The following is a 12,775-nucleotide window of genomic DNA, read 5'->3' on the forward strand; positions in this document are numbered from 1 at the left end:
TGGTGATCAGAACTCACATCAACAAAAATCACATAAATGCAACATAAAAAGTAACCCATAACACTCCAGTGGTTTAATCCATACTTTCAGAAGGGATATTATAGGTGTAGGTTTGAAAAAGATCAATATATGTAGTATATAGAGTATTTTAATTTTTTTTACTATAAATTGTCCACCCTGCTCAGGAGGGGTGATATGCTTAAAAAAAAAACAGAAAAAGAACTCTTAAGAGAGAAGAGCGCTTGTGAAAGTGAAAGTAGAGATTTATAGTAAAAAATGACTTAATTATTGATCTGTTTCTCACCACTTCTCATTTACTTACATTGAAAGGACCAACAGAGCTGAGATATTCTTCTAAACATCTTCATTCAATTTCTGCAGAAGAAAGTCGTACACATCTGGGACTGCATGAGGGTGAGGAAATGATCGAATATCCCTTTAACATTCACTTATTTTTACAATGCATAAAATGAATGCTAATTTGGTACATTGATACTACAGGCCAACAGGAACCCACAAACCAAGAATGGCCAACATTCGCCCCTAGGGGGCGCTACAGGCCACGTCAAAATTCCCATTTTCTGGTCAAAAATTTTCTAATTTGGTACATTGATAGTACAGGCCAACAGGAACACACAAACCAAGAATGGAACACATTCAGCCAATAGGGGGCGCTACAGGAAATGCAAAAATTCTCATTTTCCGGTCAAAAATTTTCTAATTTGGTACAATGATACTACAGGCCAACAGGAACCCACAAACCAAGAATGGCCCACATTCGCCCTTTAGGGGGCGCTACAGACCATGCCCAAATGTCTCATTTTCTGTTCAAAAATGTTCTAAATTGCTACTTTGATACTACAGGCCAACAGGAACCCACAAATCAAGATGGCCCACATTCGCCCTTAGGGGGCGCTACAGACCACACCCAAATGTCCAATTTTCAAACTGATGGCATTTTCACCCAATTTGTCAAATTCTTCTGAAACTTAATGTACATTCCTCATTTCTCATTGGAAACAAAAAAGCCTCAAGGATCCATAATGTCCGGTATGATGAATTTTCCTGTACACTGAAAATGTTTAGTTTAGGATTCAGACAGAAATACGTGTTTTTTGGATTCATCCATTGAGAGGGTTTAACCCCAACCCTCTACTGATCAGTTTTAAATGATTTGCCATTTTGAGGAGGAATCCGCATTGCTGCTTGCAGCTATATTTATTATTATTATTATTATTATTATTATTATTATTATTATTAGATTCCTCCGTAGGAGGGAATCTATTGTAATTGATGGTTTTATTATTATTATTATTATTAGATTCCTCCGTAGGAGGGAATCTATTGTAATTGATGGTTTTATTATTATTATTATTAGATTCCTCCGTAGGAGGGAATCTATTGTAATTGATGGTTTTATTATTATTATTATTATTATTATTATTATTATTATTATTATTATTATTATTATTCTTCTTCTCCTTGAGCCCCAATAGCTCAAAAAGTCACTGGTCAAAAATTTTCTAAATTGGCACATTGATACTCCATGCCAACGGGTACCCCCAAACCAAGAATGGCCCACATTCGCCCATAGGTGGCGCTACAGGCCACGCCCAAAAAAACAAAATTCAAAGTGATACAATTTCCACGCCATTTGTCCAAATCTTCTGAAATTTGGTGTACATGCCTCATTCCTCATGGGGAACAAAAAGCCTCAAGAACCCATAACTTCCGCCATGATGGATTTTCCCGTACGTTGAAAATTTGCGAAAACCTACAAAACTCTTCTTCTCCTGAACCGTAGCTCCAATTGACTTGAAATTTGGTACACATGTGTAGAATGGACATCCTTGAAAACGTTACTTAGGAAAAATGAATACGATACAAAATGGCTGAAAGGGGCGTGTTTATGTAAATGTCCAAATTTTAACAATATATACGTGTCAATAAATCAAATGTAATTTTGACTGATGGTTTTTCAAACCTAACATGCTTAAAGATGACATCACTCTGAAGTACTGTGCAAAGAATGGCCATGCCAAAATTCCCATTTTCTGGTCAAAAATGTTCTAATTTGGTAAATTAATAGTACAGGCCAACAGGAATCCACAAACCAAGAATGACCGACATACGCCACTAGGGGGCACTACAGGACAAGCCAAAATTCCCATTTTCTGGTCAAAAATGTTCTAATTCGGTACAAGAATAGTACAGGCCAACAGGAATCCACAAACCAAGAATGACCGACATTCGCCACTAGGGGGCACTACAGGACAAGCCAAAATTCCCATTTTCTGGTCAAAAATTTTCTAATTTGGTACTTTGATACTACAGGCCAACAGGAACCCACATACCAAGTGTGGCCCACATTCAGCCCTTAGGGGCGCTACAGGCTACTCCAAAATTTCGTTTTCTGGTCAAAAACGTTCTAATTTGGTACATTGATACTGCAGGTCAACAGGAACCCTCAAACCAAGAATGGCCAACATTCAGCCCCTAGGGGGCACTACAGGCCATGCCGAAATTCCCATTTTCTGGTCAAAAATGTTCTAATTTGGTACATTAATAGTACAGGCCAAAAGGAATCCACAAACCAAGAATGACCGACATTCACCACTAGGTGGCGCTAGAGGCCAAGCCGAAATTCCCATTTTCTGGTCAAAAAAGTTATAATTTGGTACATTGATACTACAGGCCAACAGGAACCCACAAACCAAGTATGGCCCACATTCGCCATTAGGGGCGCTACAGGCCACTCCCAAAATTTCGTTTTCTGGTCAAAAATTTTCTAATATGGTACATTGATACTACTGGCCAACAGGAACCCACAAACAAAGAATGGCCAACATTCAGCCCCTAGGGGGCACTAGAGGCCACGCTGAAATTCCCATTTTATGGTCAAAAATGTTCTAATTTGGTACATTGATACTACAGGTCAACAGGAACCCTCAAACCAAGAATGGCCAACATTCACCCCTAGGGGCGCTACAGGTAATTCCCAAAAGTCCCATTTTCTGGTCAAATATTTTCTAATTATGTACATTGATACTACAGGCCAACAGGAACCCACAAACCAAGAATGACCCACATTTGCCCATAGGAGGCGCTACAGGCCACGCCCCAAAAAATATTTTCAAAGTGATACCATTTCCACGCCATTTAACCAATTCTTTTGAATCTTGGTGTACATGCCTCATTTCTCATTGGGAACAAAAACGCCTCAAGGATCCATAAGGTATGATGGATTTTCCTGTAGACTGAAAATGTTTCGTTTAGGATTCAGACAGAAATACATGTTTTTGGATTCATCCATTGAGAGGGTTTAACCCCAACCCTCTACTGATCAATTTGAAATGATTTGCCATTTTGAGGAGGAATCCGCATTGCTGCTTGCAGCTATATTTATTATTATTATTATTATTATTATTATTATTATTATTATTATTATTACTTCTCCTTGAGCCCCAATAGCTCAAAAAGTCACTGGTCAAAAATTTTCTAAATTGGCACATTGATACTCCATGCCAACGGGTACCCCCAAACCAAGAATGGCCCACATTCGCCCATAGGTGGCGCTACAGGCCACGCCCAAAAAACAAAATTCAAAGTGATACAATTTCCACGCCATTTGTCCAAATCTTCTGAAATTTGGTGTACATGCCTCATTCCTCATGGGGAACAAAAAGCCTCAAGAACCCATAACTTCCGCCATGATGGATTTTCCCGTACGTTGAAAATTTGCGAAAACCTACAAAACTCTTCTTCTCCTGAACCGTAGCTCCAATTGACTTGAAATTTGGTACACATGTGTAGAATGGACATCCTTGAAAACGTTACTTAGGAAAAATGAATACGATACAAAATGGCTGAAAGGGGCGTGTTTATGTAAATGTCCAAATTTTAACAATATATACGTGTCAATAAATCAAATGTAATTTTGACTGATGGTTTTTCAAACCTAACATGCTTAAAGATGACATCACTCTGAAGTACTGTGCAAAGAATGGCCATGCCAAAATTCCCATTTTCTGGTCAAAAATGTTCTAATTTGGTAAATTAATAGTACAGGCCAACAGGAATCCACAAACCAAGAATGACCAACATACGCCACTAGGGGGCACTACAGGACAAGCCAAAATTCCCATTTTCTGGTCAAAAATGTTCTAATTCGGTACAAGAATAGTACAGGCCAACAGGAATCCACAAACCAAGAATGACCGACATTCGCCACTAGGGGGCACTACAGGACAAGCCAAAATTCCCATTTTCTGGTCAAAAATTTTCTAATTTGGTACTTTGATACTACAGGCCAACAGGAACCCACATACCAAGTGTGGCCCACATTCGCCCTTAGGGGCGCTACAGGCTACTCCAAAATTTCGTTTTCTGGTCAAAAACGTTCTAATTTGGTACATTGATACTGCAGGTCAACAGGAACCCTCAAACCAAGAATGGCCAACATTCACCCCTAGGGAGCACTACAGGCCATGCCGAAATTCCCATTTTCTGGTCAAAAATGTTCTAATTTGGTACATTAATAGTACAGGCCAAAAGGAATCCACAAACCAAGAATGACCGACATTCACCACTAGGTGGCGCTAGAGGCCAAGCCGAAATTCCCATTTTCTGGTCAAAAAGTTATAATTTGGTACATTGATACTACAGGCCAACAGGAACCCACAAACCAAGTATGGCCCACATTCGCCATTAGGGGCGCTACAGGCCACTCCCAAAATTTCGTTTTCTGGTCAAAAATTTTCTAATATGGTACATTGATACTACTGGCCAACAGGAACCCACAAACAAAGAATGGCCAACATTCAGCCCCTAGGGGGCACTAGAGGCCACGCCGAAATTCCCATTTTATGGTCAAAAATGTTCTAATTTGGTACATTGATACTACAGGTCAACAGGAACCCTCAAACCAAGAATGGCCAACATTCACCCCTAGGGGCGCTACAGGTAATTCCCAAAAGTCCCATTTTCTGGTCAAATATTTTCTAATTATGTACATTGATACTACAGGCCAACAGGAACCCACAAACCAAGAATGACCCACATTTGCCCATAGGAGGCGCTACAGGCCACGCCCCCAAAAATATTTTCAAAGTGATACCATTTCCACGCCATTTAACCAATTCTTTTGAATCTTGGTGTACATGCCTCATTTCTCATTGGGAACAAAAACGCCTCAAGGATCCATAAGGTATGATGGATTTTCCTGTAGACTGAAAATGTTTCGTTTAGGATTCAGACAGAAATACATGTTTTTGGATTCATCCATTGAGAGGGTTTAACCCCAACCCTCTACTGATCAATTTGAAATGATTTGCCATTTTGAGGAGGAATCCGCATTGCTGCTTGCAGCTATATTTATTATTATTATTATTATTATTATTATTATTATTATTCTTCTCCTTGAGCCCCAATAGCTCAAAAAGTCACTGGTCAAAAATTTTCTAAATTGGCACATTGATACTCCATGCCAACGGGTACCCCCAAACCAAGAATGGCCCACATTCGCCCATAGGTGGCGCTACAGGCCACGCCCAAAAAAACAAAATTCAAAGTGATACAATTTCCACGCCATTTGTCCAAATCTTCTGAAATTTGGTGTACATGCCTCATTCCTCATGGGGAACAAAAAAGCCTCAAGAACCCATAACTTCCGCCATGATGGATTTTCCCGTACGTTGAAAATTTGCGAAAACCTACAAAACTCTTCTTCTCCTGAACCGTAGCTCCAATTGACTTGAAATTTGGTACACATGTGTAGAATGGACATCCTTGAAAACGTTACTTAGGAAAAATGAATACGATACAAAATGGCTGAAAGGGGCGTGTTTATGTAAATGTCCAAATTTTAACAATATATACGTGTCAATAAATCAAATGTAATTTTGACTGATGGTTTTTCAAACCTAACATGCTTAAAGATGACATCACTCTGAAGTACTGTGCAAAGAATGGCCATGCCAAAATTCCCATTTTCTGGTCAAAAATGTTCTAATTTGGTAAATTAATAGTACAGGCCAACAGGAATCCACAAACCAAGAATGACCGACATACGCCACTAGGGGGCACTACAGGACAAGCCAAAATTCCCATTTTCTGGTCAAAAATGTTCTAATTCGGTACAAGAATAGTACAGGCCAACAGGAATCCACAAACCAAGAATGACCGACATTCGCCACTAGGGGGCACTACAGGACAAGCCAAAATTCCCATTTTCTGGTCAAAAATTTTCTAATTTGGTACTTTGATACTACAGGCCAACAGGAACCCACATACCAAGTGTGGCCCACATTCGCCCTTAGGGGGCGCTACAGGCTACTCCAAAATTTCGTTTTCTGGTCAAAAACGTTCTAATTTGGTACATTGATACTGCAGGTCAACAGGAACCCTCAAACCAAGAATGGCCAACATTCGCCCCTAGGGGGCACTACAGGCCATGCCGAAATTCCCATTTTCTGGTCAAAAATGTTCTAATTTGGTACATTAATAGTACAGGCCAAAAGGAATCCACAAACCAAGAATGACCGACATTCACCACTAGGTGGCGCTAGAGGCCAAGCCGAAATTCCCATTTTCTAGTCAAAAACGTTATAATTTGGTACATTGATACTACAGGCCAACAGGAACCCACAAACCAAGTATGGCCCACATTCGCCATTAGGGGGCGCTACACGCCACTCCCAAAATTTTGTTTTCTGGTCAAAAATTTTCTAATATGGTACATTGATACTACTGGCCAACAGGAACCCACAAACAAAGAATGGCCAACATTCGCCCCTAGGGGGCACTAGAGGCCACGCCAAAATTCCCATTTTATGGTCAAAAATGTTCTAATTTGGTACATTGATACTACAGGTCAACAGGAACCCTCAAACCAAGAATGGCCAACATTCACCCCTAGGGGGCGCTACAGGTAATTCCCAAAAGTCCCATTTTCTGGTCAAATATTTTCTAATTATGTACATTGATACTACAGGCCAACAGGAACCCACAAACCAAGAATGACCCACATTTGCCCATAGGAGGTGCTACAGGCCACGCCCCCAAAAAATATTTTCAAAGTGATACCATTTCCACGCCATCTAACCAATTCTTTTGAATCTTGGTGTACATGCCTCATTTCTCATTGGGAACAAAAACGCCTCAAGGATCCATAAGGTATGATGGATTTTCCTGTAGACTGAAAATGTTTCGTTTAGGATTCAGACAGAAATACATGTTTTTTGGATTCATCCATTGAGAGGGTTTAACCCCAACCCTCTACTGATCAATTTGAAATGATTTGCCATTTTGAGGAGGAATCCGCATTGCTGCTTGCAGCTATATTTATTATTATTATTCTCCTTGAGCCCAAATAGCTCAAAAAGTCACTGGTCAAAATTTTTCTAAATTGGCACATTGATACTCCATGCCAACGGGTACCCCAAACCAAGAATGGTCAACATTCGCCCATAGGTGGCGCTACAGGCCACGCCCAAAAAAAATATTTTCAAAGTGATACCATTTCCACGCCATTTGTCCAAATCTTCTGAAACTTGGTGTACATGCCTCATTTCTCATTAGGAACAAAAAAGCCTCAAGGACCCATAACTTCCGTCATGATGGATTTTCCCGTACAGTGAAAATTTGCGAAAACCTACAAAACTCTTCTTCTCCTGAACCGTAGCTCCAATTGACTTGAAATTTGGTACACATGTGTAGAATTGAAGTCTTTGAAAACGTTACATAGGAAAAATGAATACGATACAAAATGGCTGAAAGGGGCGTGTTTATGTAAATGTCCAAATTTTAACAATATATACGTGTCAGTAAATCAAATGTAATTTTGACTAATGGTTTTTCAAACCTAACATGCTTCAAGATGACATCACTCTGAAGTACTGCGCAAAGAATGGCCAACATTCGCCCCTAGGGGGCGCTACAGGCCGTGCCGAAATTCCCATTTTCTGGTCTAAAATGTTCTAATTTGGTACAATGGTACTACAGGCCAACAGGAACCCACAAACTAAGAATGGCCGACATTCGCCACTAGGGGGCGCTAAAGGCCACGCCAAAATTCCCGTTTTCTGGTCAAAAATTTTCTAATTTGGTACATTGATACTACAGGCCAACAGGAACCCACAAACCAAGAATGGCCAACATTCATCCCTAGGGGGTGCTACAGGCCATGCCGAAATTCCCATTTTCTGGTCAAAAATGTTCTAATTTGGTACATTGATACTACATGCCAACAGGAACCCACAAACCAAGAATGGCCAACATTCAGCCATTAGGGGCGCTACAGGTAATTCCCAAAAGTTCAATTTTCTGGTCAAATTTTTTTTATTTGGTACATTGATTCAACAGGCCGACAGGAACCCACAAACCAAGAATGGCCCTCATTCGCCTCTAGGGAGCGCTACAGGCCACTCCAAAATTCCCATTTTCTGGTCAAATATTTTCTAATTTTGTAAATTGATACTACAGGCCAACAGGAACCCACAAACCAAGAATGGCCCACATTCGACCATAGTGATTCCATTTCCACGCCATTTTTCCAATTCTTCTGAAACTTGGTGTACATGCCTCATTTCTCATTGGGAACAAAAAAGCCTCAAGGATCCATAAGGTCCGGTATGGATTTTCCTGTACATTGAAAATGTTTCGTATAGGATTCAGACAAAGACATGTTTTTTTGAATTCCTTAATTGGGAGGGTTTATCCCCAACCATCTACTGATCAATTTTAAATGATTTGCCATTTTGAGGAGGAATCCGCATTGCTGCTTGCAGCTATATTTTTGGAATTGTGTTTATTGCCAATTTTGGATTGGCTTTTCAAATTAAGGAATTTATCCCCAAACTTCTTGATTTGCCAGATTGTTTTTGGTGATTCCTTGAAATTAGTAAAAAGGGGGGTGAATGTGATTCATCTCCAAATACACCATCCAAAGCACCCCCTCCGAGGAAACACGCACGAGATGATAAAATGGATGACTTAACATTAAATCAGGTACAACAAAGTATCACCAAATTATCAGACAGTCATCTGATGAAAGACGAAATGGAAGTGGTGCATTCTGAAATATTCGAAGCACAACGAAGTTCTAAAACACAAAAACGAAGTGAAGCGGGTTTCTGAAATGGAGGACAGAATAAACGATGAAGATCGGTACTGTCGTAGATGGAATCTTTGTTTGGAGGGGCTGAACGAGTTCACCGAGGACAACGTTAAGACTGGGGTGATGGACATCTGCAAATCCGTGGTTGCCGAGGAAGAACGTAACTTTGTAGCAAGCAATGTAGATATTGCACATCGCATTGGAAGACCCAGCACAGACAACAGCAAGGGAAAGAAACCAAGGCCAGTGATAATAAGATTTGCCTCCAGAACAGCGCAGGACCTCTCATGGAAAGGAGCCATGGGAAACGCCTTCCTCAAGAAAAACAAGATACTTCAAAGAAGATGTCCCGACGAAAGATAGAGCTATATGGGGTATGCTATGGCCTGTGATTGAAATGGAAGGAAAGAGAGCCTTCTTTGTTGGAATCAAGGCAATCATAGATGGTAAAGAAATGAAAATTTAAACCACTGCTCCATTTGACAAGGGTTCTGAGTTTTGGCTCAAATTAGAATAGTATGGATACGTAAAGTCTGTTTGCTGTTGGCTAATTACCATAAATTAGCTACAGAAACTGTTACATTTGTTCTTTTGTTGTCGCCACTGATAGTAAGACCTTATTATGTGAGGTCACATAATTGCTTTTATAAAGCACTTTGTTACTTAATTTCAGGATAACTGGGGTCTCAGGACCAGTGATGTATTTGTGATTGATCTCTGAGAATTTTGGAGTAAGATTACACTTTATACACTGTGAACAATGAAAGAAAAGGTTGTATTAAGTTCATGTCAATCAAAATATTTCTGTCCATGCCAGGGGTATACGAGATATGTTAAAAAGAAACTTCATTCCTGTTTTGCAAAGGAAAAGAAGCATTTCTGTGTGTTTTTCTGGAAGAGTCAGTGGGGTTGTGACATCTGGTTTTCTTTTGGAACTTCAAATAGATCAGCAGGGGTAGCTATTTTAAGGGGTAAGTTTTCTGAACAGATATTAAGTCACAAAACAGATGATCAAGGTCAGTGGATTATTCTTCTGATTGATATAAAACAGATTCAATTCATCCTTATAGTAAACATATATGCCACCAACAATAAAAGAACCAATGGGTTCATTTTTTCAGACTATATTAACCAACTACATTCAGATTTTCCCTCTGCAGAAGTAATTTGGTGTGGGGACTTCAACACAGTGTTTGATGAAAAATGGGATAAATGGCCCCCTAAATTGAATTGTAGTGGAAATGAACTAATTTATGTTTAAGGTTGAACATGTTAGACATTTGGAGATATACGAATCTGCAACTATTGGCGTATACATGGAGTAATCTTGACAACTTCTTGCATCATGTATTGATTTCTGGGTTATTTCAGACGAAAGATAAAGTTGAATTTGTTACCATAGAACCATCAATTTTAACTGATCACAAAGGCAAGATTTATATTTCAAGTAGTCAATCAAGTAGAGTTTATGAAGAGAAATCTAGAGGTGCCTTTGTTAGATCAAGATAAAAATGGATGGAAGCAGGTGAAAAAAAAAACTTTTTGTTTAGAAAAAGAAATCGTCACAAAGCCTCTGTAACAAATTGTGTTCCTAATGAGAATACTAAAGATTTATCTAAATTTGTAACTCTTTTAGCAACTTGTATAGCTGTGCTAGCCAATCCCCAAATAAAGATAACTTTCTAAAGAATTTATTAGACAATATTAATCAAATTAACATTGATTTCAGAAATTCATGTGATAAAGTTTAAGCATTCAAGATGTCATTGATTGTATAAACCATCTTAAATACAATAAGTCTCCCGGACATGATGGGTGGACAGGGGAGATTTATAAAACCTTATAAAATCTTATAAAGAATCGATTGATTTGGGAGAACTTCCTGCCTCACTGAAACAAAGAAGTAATGTTAAAGAAGTCACTTATACTGACACTAACAAAGATAAGTTATACTTAGAAATTGGAGACCAATCAGTTTGTTAAACAATGACACCAAAATGTATTCTCAATATGAATTTTTCATTAAACACATTTCACTCTTTTGTGAAAACGTCTGGAAAGAAATAAAACTCGGTTCCCTGAGATGAAGGACGCGAGACATTGTGTATAATTCATATGGGGAGTGTCCTTTTACACAACCTAGTTGAAACCTCTCTACAATAACGTCAATATTCTAATATTGGCTATGATGTTTGAGCCCTGGGCTTTTAGGTTCGAAGCTGTCCAAATTAAAAGCATGCTTGGCAGCCTATGAGCACAACTTCTTACCACAACAGTATTTTGTATGGAAATAAGGATATCAATCAGACAGGGTCACATGGTCAAACACTGTAAGTCAGTTGCTTAATGAACAAGGCCTGCTTTTAACATATTCAGAATTCCTCAAAAGTTTAGGATTCCTGTAAAACCAGAAGAGTATGCCGTTATCTTTGATGCAATCCCAAGTAAAGTTGTTGCATTATTACAAAATTCAGGATATTCTACTGTTGATGTAGAGCAACTTGCCATTACATGTAATAAAATCTTTATTGGTGATATTAATGTTGTAAAAGACAAACTAAGTAATAAATATATTAGAAGACCAAAACATTGAAGTTTGGCACATAATTTCTCTTCAATACGTTTCTAAGTATGAAAACATTAATTGAAAGAAAAAAAACCTGGGGAATACACAATAAGTTTTTTTTTTATAACTAATACAATTAGAGAGATTTCCTTTCAAATATTACACATAATTTGCCCAGTTAAGCAGTTGTCTGAGCGTTTTAATTTGAATATCGAAAACTCATGTATTTTTTGTAATGTTGCAAAAGAATCTGTAACAATCTCTTTTTTCAGTGTGTATACTCAAGCATATTTTGGACTGACGTCTCTAACTTTGATTCTAGAATATTTTGAACTGATACAAATTGAACTGATTGAACTGAAGATACCATTTATTCTAAAAGTACAATTTATTTTCTTATACAGCTTATTATCTTACTTAGCAAGACAAATTAGCAAGACAAATTTTTAACAATTTATATATTTAAGCAATATGGTACTGCTTTGGATAGTATTAAAAATGTAAAAAACCTGAGGCACTTCTCTAACTTATGTTAATTTGAATTTTGTAATTTTACCCTTGGCATATATATATATATATATATATATATATATATATATATATATATATATATATATATATATATATATATATATATATATATATATATATATATATCTATATATTGTTATTATTGTATTCACACTTGTTGTAAGTTGTATAGCTATGTCTGCACGAATTTTGTATAATTATGTATAAACTATTAATAATAAAATAAAACATTAAAAATGTATTATTAAAACTAAATTTAAATAAATATAACCGACATGCATTGCTTCAATTCCAGTTCGAACACGCCTAATAATTATCCTGTTTTACCAGTTTGTGTATTTTCAATTTAATGTCAGTTACGTTTCTCTGTCTCGTTTTGAGTACTACAGACGAAACAACACACAGACGACGCTATCACATGAAACCTGTTACTTTTCTCAGCGCTGCTTAGTATAGCCCAATCACTGTCATTTCAGATTACTGGATTTTTATTTCAAACCGTAATTTTTACTGATTTAACTAATCCGTTCGATTTTTAATCATTCATTGAATTATGTAATTTA

Source organism: Xyrauchen texanus, chromosome 45, assembly GCF_025860055.1.
Source record: "Xyrauchen texanus isolate HMW12.3.18 chromosome 45, RBS_HiC_50CHRs, whole genome shotgun sequence".
Taxonomy (NCBI): Eukaryota; Metazoa; Chordata; class Actinopteri; order Cypriniformes; family Catostomidae; genus Xyrauchen; species Xyrauchen texanus.